This window comes from Squalius cephalus (genome assembly GCF_949319135.1).
Source record: "Squalius cephalus genome assembly, chromosome: 6".
Classification (NCBI taxonomy): domain Eukaryota; kingdom Metazoa; phylum Chordata; class Actinopteri; order Cypriniformes; family Leuciscidae; genus Squalius; species Squalius cephalus.
In genome coordinates this window covers 16,718,608-16,731,632 of record NC_137127.1, presented here as the reverse complement: position 1 = coordinate 16,731,632, position 13,025 = coordinate 16,718,608, and positions in this window count along the sequence as shown.

The following is a 13,025-nucleotide window of genomic DNA, read 5'->3' as shown; positions in this document are numbered from 1 at the left end:
AATTTATAATTATATTAGGCATGTAACGGTTCACAAAATTCACGGTTCGGTTCAATACGATACAGTGGTGACAGACACCGTTCGGTACGTTTTCGATACAGCAAAAAGAAAGAAATGCCAGAGAAATTCCCTTGATTTTTTTTTTTTTTTTTTTTTGTGAAGATTTAAAAAAAAAAAGAAAAAAAAAAAGAAATGTAGGCTATTATTGTAGTAGCATAGTTATAAACAAAGGTTTATTTGATTTTATTTTAGTTTTATTTTAAGTTTGCAAGACTCCAGGTTAACATTTAAGGGCAGCAATTTTATTCATGTCGAAATAATTCAAAAGCAAAACGATTAAAAAATAAATATTTGAGAGTGGAAATGAATGTCTTTTTTATTTTAAAATAAGTGTTTTTATCCCCCCTACATCTAGAAACTTTTAGTTTTATAAATGGAGGTAGGCTATAATCTTTGAAGGATGAACAAAATAATGTTTTGGTCATCACATTAAAAATAACATTGAAATATATGATCATATTTGAGTTTTGAAGTGCTAGAAAATATATGTCATGTAGGCTACTTGAAAGCATTTTATTCCTGCCAAACTTCCATGGTGACAGTTAGTGTTTAGCCTAAATCCATTGTGAATGTTTCTGATTTGTGGACGTACAGGTGCTGGTCATAAAATTAGAATATCATCAAAAAGTTGATTTATTTCAGTAATTCCATTAAAAAAGTGAAACTTGTATATTATATAGACTCATTACATGCAAAGTGAGATATCTCAAGCCTTTATTTGTTATAATTTTGATGATTATGGCTTACAGCTTATGAAAACCACAAAATCAAAATCTCAGAAAATTTGAATATTACATGAAATCACACAGTAATTACACAGTAATCCCATGGTCATTGGACCAGGTTTTGGTTCTTTTGGCAGTGTGGGCAGGTGCAAATCCTGCTGGACGTTGGATATACTCGCGCGATCAAATACAGATGTGTTAAACACGATAAGAACACAAATTCTACGTTTATTCGTTAAAACAGTCGGTATTTCCCACAATGCTTCTGCTTTGCAGCTGCTATTGGCGATACGTCACGATTACTAAGCGCTGCTATAGACGAATCCGACGAGCGTTCTGTGTAGGCTGCCATCTTGTGGCGACGCCATTACTGAGCTGTTACTAGTATAAACAAACCTCCGTGATAACGCACCCTCGATGACAGCTACAGCCAGGCAGTATGACTTGTTGGGTTGATGATGTTAAGACAGTGGGCTCCAGTCACAGATGAAGGTACAAACGATCTTACAGATTATTTATGAAAATAGTTTGGCAATAACTATGCTAGCTAGGCTAGCTAACGAGGAAACTATAAAAAGATCTGTCCATTTGGCAACAATATATAAATGAATATCAAATAAACGAATTCATGTTTTTCATTTGTGACCATTATTTATCTCATTTTCACATTTCAAAAGGAAAGGGTGGTACAGCTAACTGCTAGCGTTGTTGGTTCTCAGAGTGAGAGTCACAGTCAAGCAAATCAAACATTAACAACAGACATAAGTAATGTTACTACTGCCCCAACGCGCCCCTTCGGTTGTTTTAAAGAGTATTTTCTCCTTCGCCTGGCATCCGATGATCAACAAAATGCCAACTACAGGTCACTGATAGAGGGTCAAAATGATCTGAGCTCCGGATGGTTTGGTTAGCTAAATAATGCACACTCTACCAGATGATAAACACATAACGTTAGTTCTAAAAGGACCTGTCCGATTTTCACAGACCATTAACAACACTCATACTGTACAAATAACTCGGCAGAGGAAGAATAGTAAAGTTGTAGATGTAACGTTAGTGACAGTCGTAAATCGCGGGCTGTTTATTCCAGTGGACGCAACCAAACCAATAGGAGGCAATGGCGCAACGCTACCCAGCAACAGCTCAGTAATGGCGCCCGCTTACTTCCGGTAGTTTCGCCGGATTCGTCTATTGGCGTAAGTAATGTTTACGTCACGATTATTAAGTATGTAAGGCGAACGGAACGGAACAGTTAAATTAACAATAAATTAACATTGTGAGTTACATTTTATAAACAATATTGTCAATATTGTTTGTTTTCCCTCTATTTTGCTGACGAGAATTTCAAAATAAAGCCATACCAGAGTCTCAATGCAACAGACTGAACCGAACCGTGAATTCTGTGAACCGTTACATAATCCTATATAATTATAAATTCAGTTGTTATAATGTTTTACAATAATACTGTTTGATGTTGTATCTTTCAAAACTTGAACCTTGTTGTGTGTGTCAGTTGCATTTTTAAATGTTTTTGAAATAAGCCCACCCAGCCTGCATTTATTTGATTAAAATAGCCTAGGCTATAAACAACAGTATTGCGATATATTATTACAATTTTAAATAACATTTTCTATTTGGACATATATTAAAAGTTTTTTTTTTTTTTTTCTGATTTCTAATTTTAACGATCTCATAGCTTTATTTATGCAATTGTAAATGCAGTGAAAATATATTAATGCCAGATCTGATGCCACTTCTGTCACCCATATGCACTGCAAAGATGGATTTTCTTTTAATGATTTAATTTGACTGGTAACAGTGGTATTGTGTAATTATTCTAATAGAATTTAGTCTTTTCTCTCTGTTTTGCATGCGTCATCATGATCATTATTGTTATTATTATTATTTATTTATTTAATTTTTTTGCCTCTGTCACAGTGTATTCTTAACCTGAATTAGCAGAGGTACGGTAGGCAACACCAATAGGTATCATGTAACACAAAATAAACATGTTTTTTCTTCATGATACAGGGCATAATCTTAGTTTCGTTTTTATTTTGTTACCATTAGATCTGCGGACATCACTGGGTTTTAATTTGAGGTATAAAAACCTGACGATACCACATATTGAAACATAAATTCATATAACATAAATTGCCTGTCATTTTCTTCATTTCTAAGTCAATAAAGTGTATGTTAAATGAATAAATAGTGTAATGAAACAAACTATACCATTCAAAAGTACGGGGTCAGTAGTTTTTCAAAACAAATTAATACTTTCATTCAACAAGAAAGCATTAAATTGATCAAAATTGACAGTAAAGACTTTAACATTGTAACAAAAAAAAAATAACAAAAAAAAAATCTATTTAAAAAATCTATATGAATATGAACTTTCTGTTCAAAGAATCCTTTAAAAAATTAGAGAGAAATTCCCTTGATTTTTATTGATTTTTATTGATTTTTTTTTAAATTAAAACTAACATCATAAAGTATGATCTTTTTTTTTTACTTTGAACAATGATGGAGCTAGACTTGACCCATCTTCTGGGGTGTCTTCTTAGCAGCATATAAAACAAAAACCGCTCCTTATAAAAAAATGAAATGTATGGCTATTTGTTGTAGTAGGCTATAGCCTAGTTATAAACAAAGGTTTATTTGATTTTATTTTAGTTTTATTTTAAGTTTGCAAGACTCCATCAGGTTAACATTTGAGGGCAGCAATTGTATTCATGTCGAAATAATTCAAAAGCAAAACGATTAAAAAATAAATATTTGAGAGTGGAAATGAATGTCTTTTTTTTTTTTTTAAATAGGCCTAAGTGTTTTTTTCCCCCCTACATCTAGAAACATTTCGTTTTATAAATGGGGGTATTATAATCTTTGAAGGATGAACAAAATAATGTTTTGGTCATCACATTAAAAATAACAATTAAATATATGACCGTATTTGAGTTTTGAAGTGCTAGAAAATATAGGCTATGTGATGTACTTGAAAGCATTTTTTTCCTGCCAAACTTCCATGGTGACAGTTAGTGTTTAGCCGACTACATTAAATCCATCGTGAATGTGTTTGATTTGCGGACGTAATCATGGCACAATGTTACTCCACGGCAGCGCTGTTTGATCTCTACGGGTAATAACGGAGAAATTTGAATGCTTCTCTCTAGATCTCGCAGCGATGTTATTATTTCTGTGGCGAATTCACATGCTTTCTTTAGCCTATATCTTTGTGTAGTAACAGAGTGTCGCTTGATCAAGATCGGCTCGCGCTGCACTGACATTGGTCCAAACTGATAAACTGTCAGTGAAGCAGAAGCACAAATGATTATCGCATGCATGATTGAGTTTGCCATTTGATGTTGGGCAGCGTTGTTGTGTTCGCGCCAGCGCGGCTGCTATCTAAATTTTGCTCGGCAGGACCGAACCGAAAGCCAATAACGGTTCAATACGAATATATAATTATAATTTATTTCTGTGATCAAAGCTGAATTTTCAGCATCATTACTTGCAGTCTTCAGTGCATGTCACATGATCCTTCAGAAATCATTCTAATATGATATATGAATATTGGTCAAAAAGCATTCATTGTAATGTTGAAAACAGTTATTTATAAAAAAAAAATTAGGATTCTTTGATGAATAGAAAGATCTTTTTATTTTTTGTAGAAAGCCTTTCTTTAAAGTGAATTTGGTTTTGTATAAATTGTATCTTAATTTTAATCAATGTTTCATCAACCAGTTGCCTGGATTTAATAAATTAGAAGGCAAAAATAGCAGAAAATATAATCATGGAGGCCCTCCATGATTATATTGAGGCGCCGGCGCGATTGCATTGCTTGTGAACTGAAGAACTGATGCTCGTGAACTGAAGCTGGCGTCGACGTGCAAGATTCTAAATATTTTAAATTACTGAATGGTTTTATTGTGTTTTAATGTTATATGAAATGTTACCAATAGTTATTTTCTCATTTTATGTCATTATCATGAAAAAAAAAAAAGAAAGAAAAAAAGAAAGAAAATGAAAGATTACAATTCAGGCTGTTTATTAGTGCTCAGCCGGGAGACTTGAGACTCCATGCGGGCTATACCAGGTGCCCGCGGGCACCCACCATGTTGGAGACCACTGGTGTTGTACAGTATAAATTTCTTGGACTATTTAAATAATTGTAAAAAAAAAAAAAAAAAAAAAAGATCATCGAGCTGCGATGGAAGTATACCCGCCCAGATCAGCCGATCCATCTAGCGATCAATGGGGGTGGTTCCAGCCTGCTCGCTCTCAACGACAAATACTAAAGGCGCGCGGCGGCTATTTATATGGCAGACTCGACCTGTCTTTCTCTTCGACGGTAACTGTAAATTCAAGCTGCGATTTTTCACGTTGGATATACTCGCGCGATCAAATACAGATGTGTTAAACACGATAAGAACACAAATTCTACGTTTATTCGTTAAAACAGTCGGTATTTCCCACAATGCTTCTGCTTTGCAGCTGCTATTGGCGTACGTCACGATTACTAAGCGCTGCTATTGGCGTAAGTAATGTTTACGTCACGATTATTAAGTATGTAAGGCGAACGGAACGGAACAGTTAAATTAACAATAAATTAACATTGTGAGTTACATTTTATAAACAATATTGTCAATATTGTTTGTTTTCCCTCTATTTTGCTGACGAGAATTTCAAAATAAAGCCATACCAGAGTCTCAATGCAACAGACTGAACCGAACCGTGAATTCTGTGAACCGTTACATAATCCTATATAATTATAAATTCAGCTGTTATAATGTTTTACAATAATACTGTTTGATGTTGTATCTTTCAAAACTTGAACCTTGTTGTGTGTGTCAGTTGCATTTTTAAATGTTTTTGAAATAAGCCCACCCAGCCTGCATTTATTTGATTAAAATAGCCTAGGCTATATAAACAACAGTATTGCGATATATTATTACAATTTCAAATAACATTTTCTATTTGGACATATATTAAAAGTTTTTTTTGTTGTTGTTGTTGTTTTTCCCCCCTGATTTCTAATTTTAACGATCTCATAGCTTTATTTATGCAATTGTAAATGCAGTGAAAATATATTAATGCCAGATCTGATGCCACTTCTGTCACCCATATGCACTGCAAAGATGGATTTTCTTTTAATGATTTAATTTGACTGGTAACAGTGGTATTGTGTAATTATTCTAATAGAATTTAGTCTTTTCTCTCTGTTTTGCATGCGTCATCATGATCATTATTGTTATTATTATTATCTATTTATTTAATTTTTTTGCCTCTGTCATAGTGTATTCTTAACCTGAATTAGCAGAGGTACGGTAGGCAACACCAATAGGTATCATGTAACACAAAATAAACATGTTTTTTCTTCATGATACAGGGCATAATCTTAGTTTCGTTTTTATTTTGTTACCATTAGATCTGCGGACATCACTGGGTTTTAATTTGAGGTATAAAAACCTGACGATACCACATATTGAAACATAAATTCATATAACATAAATTGCCTGTCATTTTCTTCATTTCTAAGTCAATAAAGTGTATGTTAAATGAATAAATAGTGTAATGAAACAAACTATACCATTCAAAAGTACGGGGTCAGTAGCTTTTCAAAACAAATTAATACTTTCATTCAACAAGAAAGCATTAAATTGATCAAAATTGACAGTAAAGACTTTAACATTGTAACAAAAAAAACAAAACAAAAAAAAAATCTATTTAAAAAATCTATATGAATATGAACTTTCTGTTCAAAGAATCCTTTAAAAAATTAGAGAGAAATTCCCTTGATTTTTATTGATTTTTATTGATTTTTTTTTTAATTAAAACTAACATCATAAAGTATGATCTTTTTTTTTACTTTGAACAATGATGGAGCTAGACTTGACCCATCTTCTGGGGTGTCTTCTTAGCAGCATATAAAACAAAAACCGCTCCTTATAAAAAAATGAAATGTATGGCTATTTGTTGTAGTAGACTATAGCCTAGTTATAAACAAAGGTTTATTTGATTTTATTTTAGTTTTATTTTAAGTTTGCAAGACTCCATCAGGTTAACATTTGAGGGCAGCAATTGTATTCATGTCGAAATAATTCAAAAGCAAAACGATTAAAAAATAAATATTTGAGAGTGGAAATGAATGTCTTTTTTTTTTTTTAAATAGGCCTAAGTGTTTTTTTCCCCCCTACATCTAGAAACATTTCGTTTTATAAATGGGGGTATTATAATCTTTGAAGGATGAACAAAATAATGTTTTGGTCATCACATTAAAAATAACAATTAAATATATGACCGTATTTGAGTTTTGAAGTGCTAGAAAATATAGGCTATGTGATGTACTTGAAAGCATTTTTTTTCCTGCCAAACTTCCATGGTGACAGTTAGTGTTTAGCCGACTACATTAAATCCATCGTGAATGTGTTTGATTTGCGGACGTAATCATGGCACAATGTTACTCCACGGCAGCGCTGTTTGATCTCTACGGGTAATAACGGAGAAATTTGAATGCTTCTCTCTAGATCTCGCAGCGATGTTATTATTTCTGTGGCGAATTCACATGCTTTCTTTAGCCTATATCTTTGTGTAGTAACAGAGTGTCGCTTGATCAAGATCGGCTCGCGCTGCACTGACATTGGTCCAAACTGATAAACTGTCAGTGAAGCAGAAGCACAAATGATTATCGCATGCATGATTGAGTTTGCCATTTGATGTTGGGCAGCGTTGTTGTGTTCGCGCCAGCGCGGCTGCTATCTAAATTTTGGTCGGCAGGACCGAACCGAAAGCCAATAACGGTTCAATACGAATATATAATTATAATTTATTTCTGTGATCAAAGCTGAATTTTCAGCATCATTACTTGCAGTCTTCAGTGCATGTCACATGATCCTTCAGAAATCATTCTAATATGATATATGAATATTGGTCAACAAGCATTCATTGTAATGTTGAAAACAGTTATTTATAAAAAAAAAATTAGGATTCTTTGATGAATAGAAAGATCTTTTTATTTTTTGTAGAAAGCCTTTCTTTAAAGTGAATTTGGTTTTGTATAAATTGTATCTTAATTTTAATCAATGTTTCATCAACCAGTTGCCTGGATTTAATAAATTAGAAGGCAAAAATAGCAGAAAATATAATCATGGAGGCCCTCCATGATTATATTGAGGCGCCGGCGCGATTGCATTGCTTGTGAACTGAAGAACTGATGCTCGTGAACTGAAGCTGGCGTCGACGTGCAAGATTCTAAATATTTTAAATTACTGAATGGTTTTATTGTGTTTTAATGTTATATGAAATGTTACCAATAGTTATTTTCTCATTTTATGTCATTATCATGAAAAAAAAAAAAAGAAAGAAAAAAAGAAAGAAAATGAAAGATTACAATTCAGGCTGTTTATTAGTGCTCAGCCGGGAGACTTGAGACTCCATGCGGGCTATACCAGGTGCCCGCGGGCACCCACCATGTTGGAGACCACTGGTGTTGTACAGTATAAATTTCTTGGACTATTTAAATAATTGTAAAAAAAAAAAAAAAAAAGATCATCGAGCTGCGATGGAAGTATACTCGCCCAGATCAGCCGATCCATCTAGCGATCAATGGGGGTGGTTCCAGCCTGCTCGCTCTCAACGACAAATACTAAAGCCGCGCGGCGGCTATTTATATGGCAGACTCGACCTGTCTTTCTCTTCGACGGTAACTGTAAATTCAAGCTGCGATTTTTCACGTTGGATATACTCGCGCGATCAAATACAGATGTGTTAAACACGATAAGAACACAAATTCTACGTTTATTCGTTAAAACAGTCGGTATTTCCCACAATGCTTCTGCTTTGCAGCTGCTATTGGCGTACGTCACGATTACTAAGCGCTGCTATTGGCGTAAGTAATGTTTACGTCACGATTATTAAGTATGTAAGGCGAACGGAACGGAACAGTTAAATTAACAATAAATTAACATTGTGAGTTACATTTTATAAACAATATTGTCAATATTGTTTGTTTTCCCTCTATTTTGCTGACGAGAATTTCAAAATAAAGCCATACCAGAGTCTCAATGCAACAGACTCAACCGAACCGTGAATTCTGTGAACCGTTACATAATCCTATATAATTATAAATTCAGTTGTTATAATGTTTTACAATAATACTGTTTGATGTTGTATCTTTCAAAACTTGAACCTTGTTGTGTGTGTCAGTTGCATTTTTAAATGTTTTTGAAATAAGCCCACCCAGCCTGCATTTATTTGATTAAAATAGCCTAGGCTATAAACAACAGTATTGCGATATATTATTACAATTTCAAATAACATTTTCTATTTGGACATATATTAAAAGTTTTTTTTGTTGTTGTTGTTGTTTTTCCCCCCTGATTTCTAATTTTAACGATCTCATAGCTTTATTTATGCAATTGACCTTTCGCCGGCCCCTCCCCCAAAACGGCCATTGTCCAATCACACATCATAGCAACCGTTACTATGTGAGCAGGTCCGACAAACATTAGCAAGATGGTGAAGCGTGCGCCCATGGCGTTTGTAAATCGGACATTACATACCCCGAGAGATTGTCTGGACTGGAGGAGTTATGTTCTTCCATTCCCAAAGCCGAAAACACAACGTGAGCGGTGCCTACAATGGATAAAACAGTGTGGACGGCCCCAATCCCAGTTAACTGTGTCGAACATTACGAGGCATAAATACGTCTGCTGGCTGTGGTATCGATGGCTAACTTACTTAAAGTTTTTTTTGTTTTGTTTTTCTGATCTGAAAAACTCCTATCTGTAACTCAAAAAACATAATATTGTCTGAACCGCGAGTTTTATGATCCGTTGCCCCACTAATAAATATTATGGTCTCAACCGCGATTTTTGTGATCTGTTGTCCCCCTAATAAATATTATGGTAAGTGCATTATGAAAGACAATCAATGAAAGTTATTTAGATGCAAATTAAGGCTAACGTTATGTCTGGTTAAACAGTTATTGTGTGATTTCGTTTATTGTGCTTTGTCAACTTGAAGCATGAATTTGAGAAAGAAAATCATTTTTGGAAGAAAATGCACCACATAGGCTACTTTTGTCAATGATATAGGCCTAAGTTATAGCTAAAAGATTGTAAAAGCTTTCAGTTCACCTGCCTAATTGTAGTTGAAAAGTCAAATTAAGCTTGATTAATGATATAGTGACTGATCAAATAAACTACAGCATCGGGAATATAACTCCCATGTGTTGCAGCATTTAAAATTTTAGTCATAGTGTTATGCGAAAAAACACACATAAGAAATTATTGCTGACAGCACTTTTATTTTCAGAGACGGTTTTTTCTTTCACACAAAAACACAACAGTAAGTGTCTTACAATGCTTTTAAACACTTGTTTCCTTGTTCTTTGCCATAATCACAAATGATGTGTGAACACCGGTAAGCATTAGCCTCGATAGAGACGTAGATAGTAGTCGTGTCTCCTTCATTGCGTATTTTTATATTATAATATATCCCTCCACTGCATACTGTAACCCTTTTTGCCTCAATCTGGAGGATATCGCGGAGGTATTGCTCCAAAAAAGGTCACTGACACGCACGGGTATACCTTTTTCCGTCATGGCAATCTGTCGCGCTGGTCGTGTTTGACCATTTGTTTGTCGGACGTAGCAACAGTAACTAAGGGGGGCGGGGCTCGGCGAAAGGTCAATTGTAAATGCAGTGAAAATATATTAATGCCAGATCTGATGCCACTTCTGTCACCCATATGCACTGCAAAGATGGATTTTCTTTTAATGATTTAATTTGACTGGTAACAGTGGTATTGTGTAATTATTCTAATAGAATTTAGTCTTTTCTCTCTGTTTTGCATGCGTCATCATGATCATTATTGTTATTATTATTATCTATTTATTTAATTTTTTTGCCTCTGTCATAGTGTATTCTTAACCTGAATTAGCAGAGGTACGGTAGGCAACACCAATAGGTATCATGTAACACAAAATAAACATGTTTTTTCTTCATGATACAGGGCATAATCTTAGTTTCGTTTTTATTTTGTTACCATTAGATCTGCGGACATCACTGGGTTTTAATTTGAGGTATAAAAACCTGACGATACCACATATTGAAACATAAATTCATATAACATAAATTGCCTGTCATTTTCTTCATTTCTAAGTCAATAAAGTGTATGTTAAATGAATAAATAGTGAAACAAACTATACCATTCAAAAGTACGGGGTCAGTAGCTTTTCAAAACAAATTAATACTTTCATTCAACAAGAAAGCATTAAATTGATCAAAATTGACAGTAAAGACTTTAACATTGTAACAAAACAAAAAAAAAAAAAAAAAAAATCTATTTAAAAAATCTATATGAATATGAACTTTCTGTTCAAAGAATCCTTTAAAAAATTAGAGAGAAATTCCCTTGATTTTTATTGATTTTTATTGATTTTTTTTTTTATTAAAACTAACATCATAAAGTATGATCTTTTTTTTTTACTTTGAACAATGATGGAGCTAGACTTGACCCATCTTCTGGGGTGTCTTCTTAGCAGCATATAAAACAAAAACCGCTCCTTATAAAAAAATGAAATGTATGGCTATTTGTTGTAGTAGGCTATAGCCTAGTTATAAACAAAGGTTTATTTGATTTTATTTTAGTTTTATTTTAAGTTTGCAAGACTCCATCAGGTTAACATTTGAGGGCAGCAATTGTATTCATGTCGAAATAATTCAAAAGCAAAACGATTAAAAAATAAATATTTGAGAGTGGAAATGAATGTCTTTTTTTTTTTTTAAATAGGCCTAAGTGTTTTTTTCCCCCCTACATCTAGAAACATTTCGTTTTATAAATGGGGGTATTATAATCTTTGAAGGATGAACAAAATAATGTTTTGGTCATCACATTAAAAATAACAATTAAATATATGACCGTATTTGAGTTTTGAAGTGCTAGAAAATATAGGCTATGTGATGTACTTGAAAGCATTTTTTTCCTGCCAAACTTCCATGGTGACAGTTAGTGTTTAGCCGACTACATTAAATCCATCGTGAATGTGTTTGATTTGCGGACGTAATCATGGCACAATGTTACTCCACGGCAGCGCTGTTTGATCTCTACGGGTAATAACGGAGAAATTTGAATGCTTCTCTCTAGATCTCGCAGCGATGTTATTATTTCTGTGGCGAATTCACATGCTTTCTTTAGCCTATATCTTTGTGTAGTAACAGAGTGTCGCTTGATCAAGATCGGCTCGCGCTGCACTGACATTGGTCCAAACTGATAAACTGTCAGTGAAGCAGAAGCACAAATGATTATCGCATGCATGATTGAGTTTGCCATTTGATGTTGGGCAGCGTTGTTGTGTTCGCGCCAGCGCGGCTGCTATCTAAATTTTGGTCGGCAGGACCGAACCGAAAGCCAATAACGGTTCAATACGAATATATAATTATAATTTATTTCTGTGATCAAAGCTGAATTTTCAGCATCATTACTTGCAGTCTTCAGTGCATGTCACATGATCCTTCAGAAATCATTCTAATATGATATATGAATATTGGTCAACAAGCATTCATTGTAATGTTGAAAACAGTTATTTATAAAAAAAAAAATTAGGATTCTTTGATGAATAGAAAGATCTTTTTATTTTTTGTAGAAAGCCTTTCTTTAAAGTGAATTTGGTTTTGTATAAATTGTATCTTAATTTTAATCAATGTTTCATCAACCAGTTGCCTGGATTTAATAAATTAGAAGGCAAAAATAGCAGAAAATATAATCATGGAGGCCCTCCATGATTATATTGAGGCGCCGGCGCGATTGCATTGCTTGTGAACTGAAGAACTGATGCTCGTGAACTGAAGCTGGCGTCGACGTGCAAGATTCTAAATATTTTAAATTACTGAATGGTTTTATTGTGTTTTAATGTTATATGAAATGTTACCAATAGTTATTTTCTCATTTTATGTCATTATCATGAAAAAAAAAAAAAGAAAGAAAAAAAGAAAGAAAATGAAAGATTACAATTCAGGCTGTTTATTAGTGCTCAGCCGGGAGACTTGAGACTCCATGCGGGCTATACCAGGTGCCCGCGGGCACCCACCATGTTGGAGACCACTGGTGTTGTACAGTATAAATTTCTTGGACTATTTAAATAATTGTAAAAAAAAAAAAAAAAAAAAAAAAAAAAAAGATCATCGAGCTGCGATGGAAGTATACCCGCCCAGATCAGCCGATCCATCTAGCGATCAATG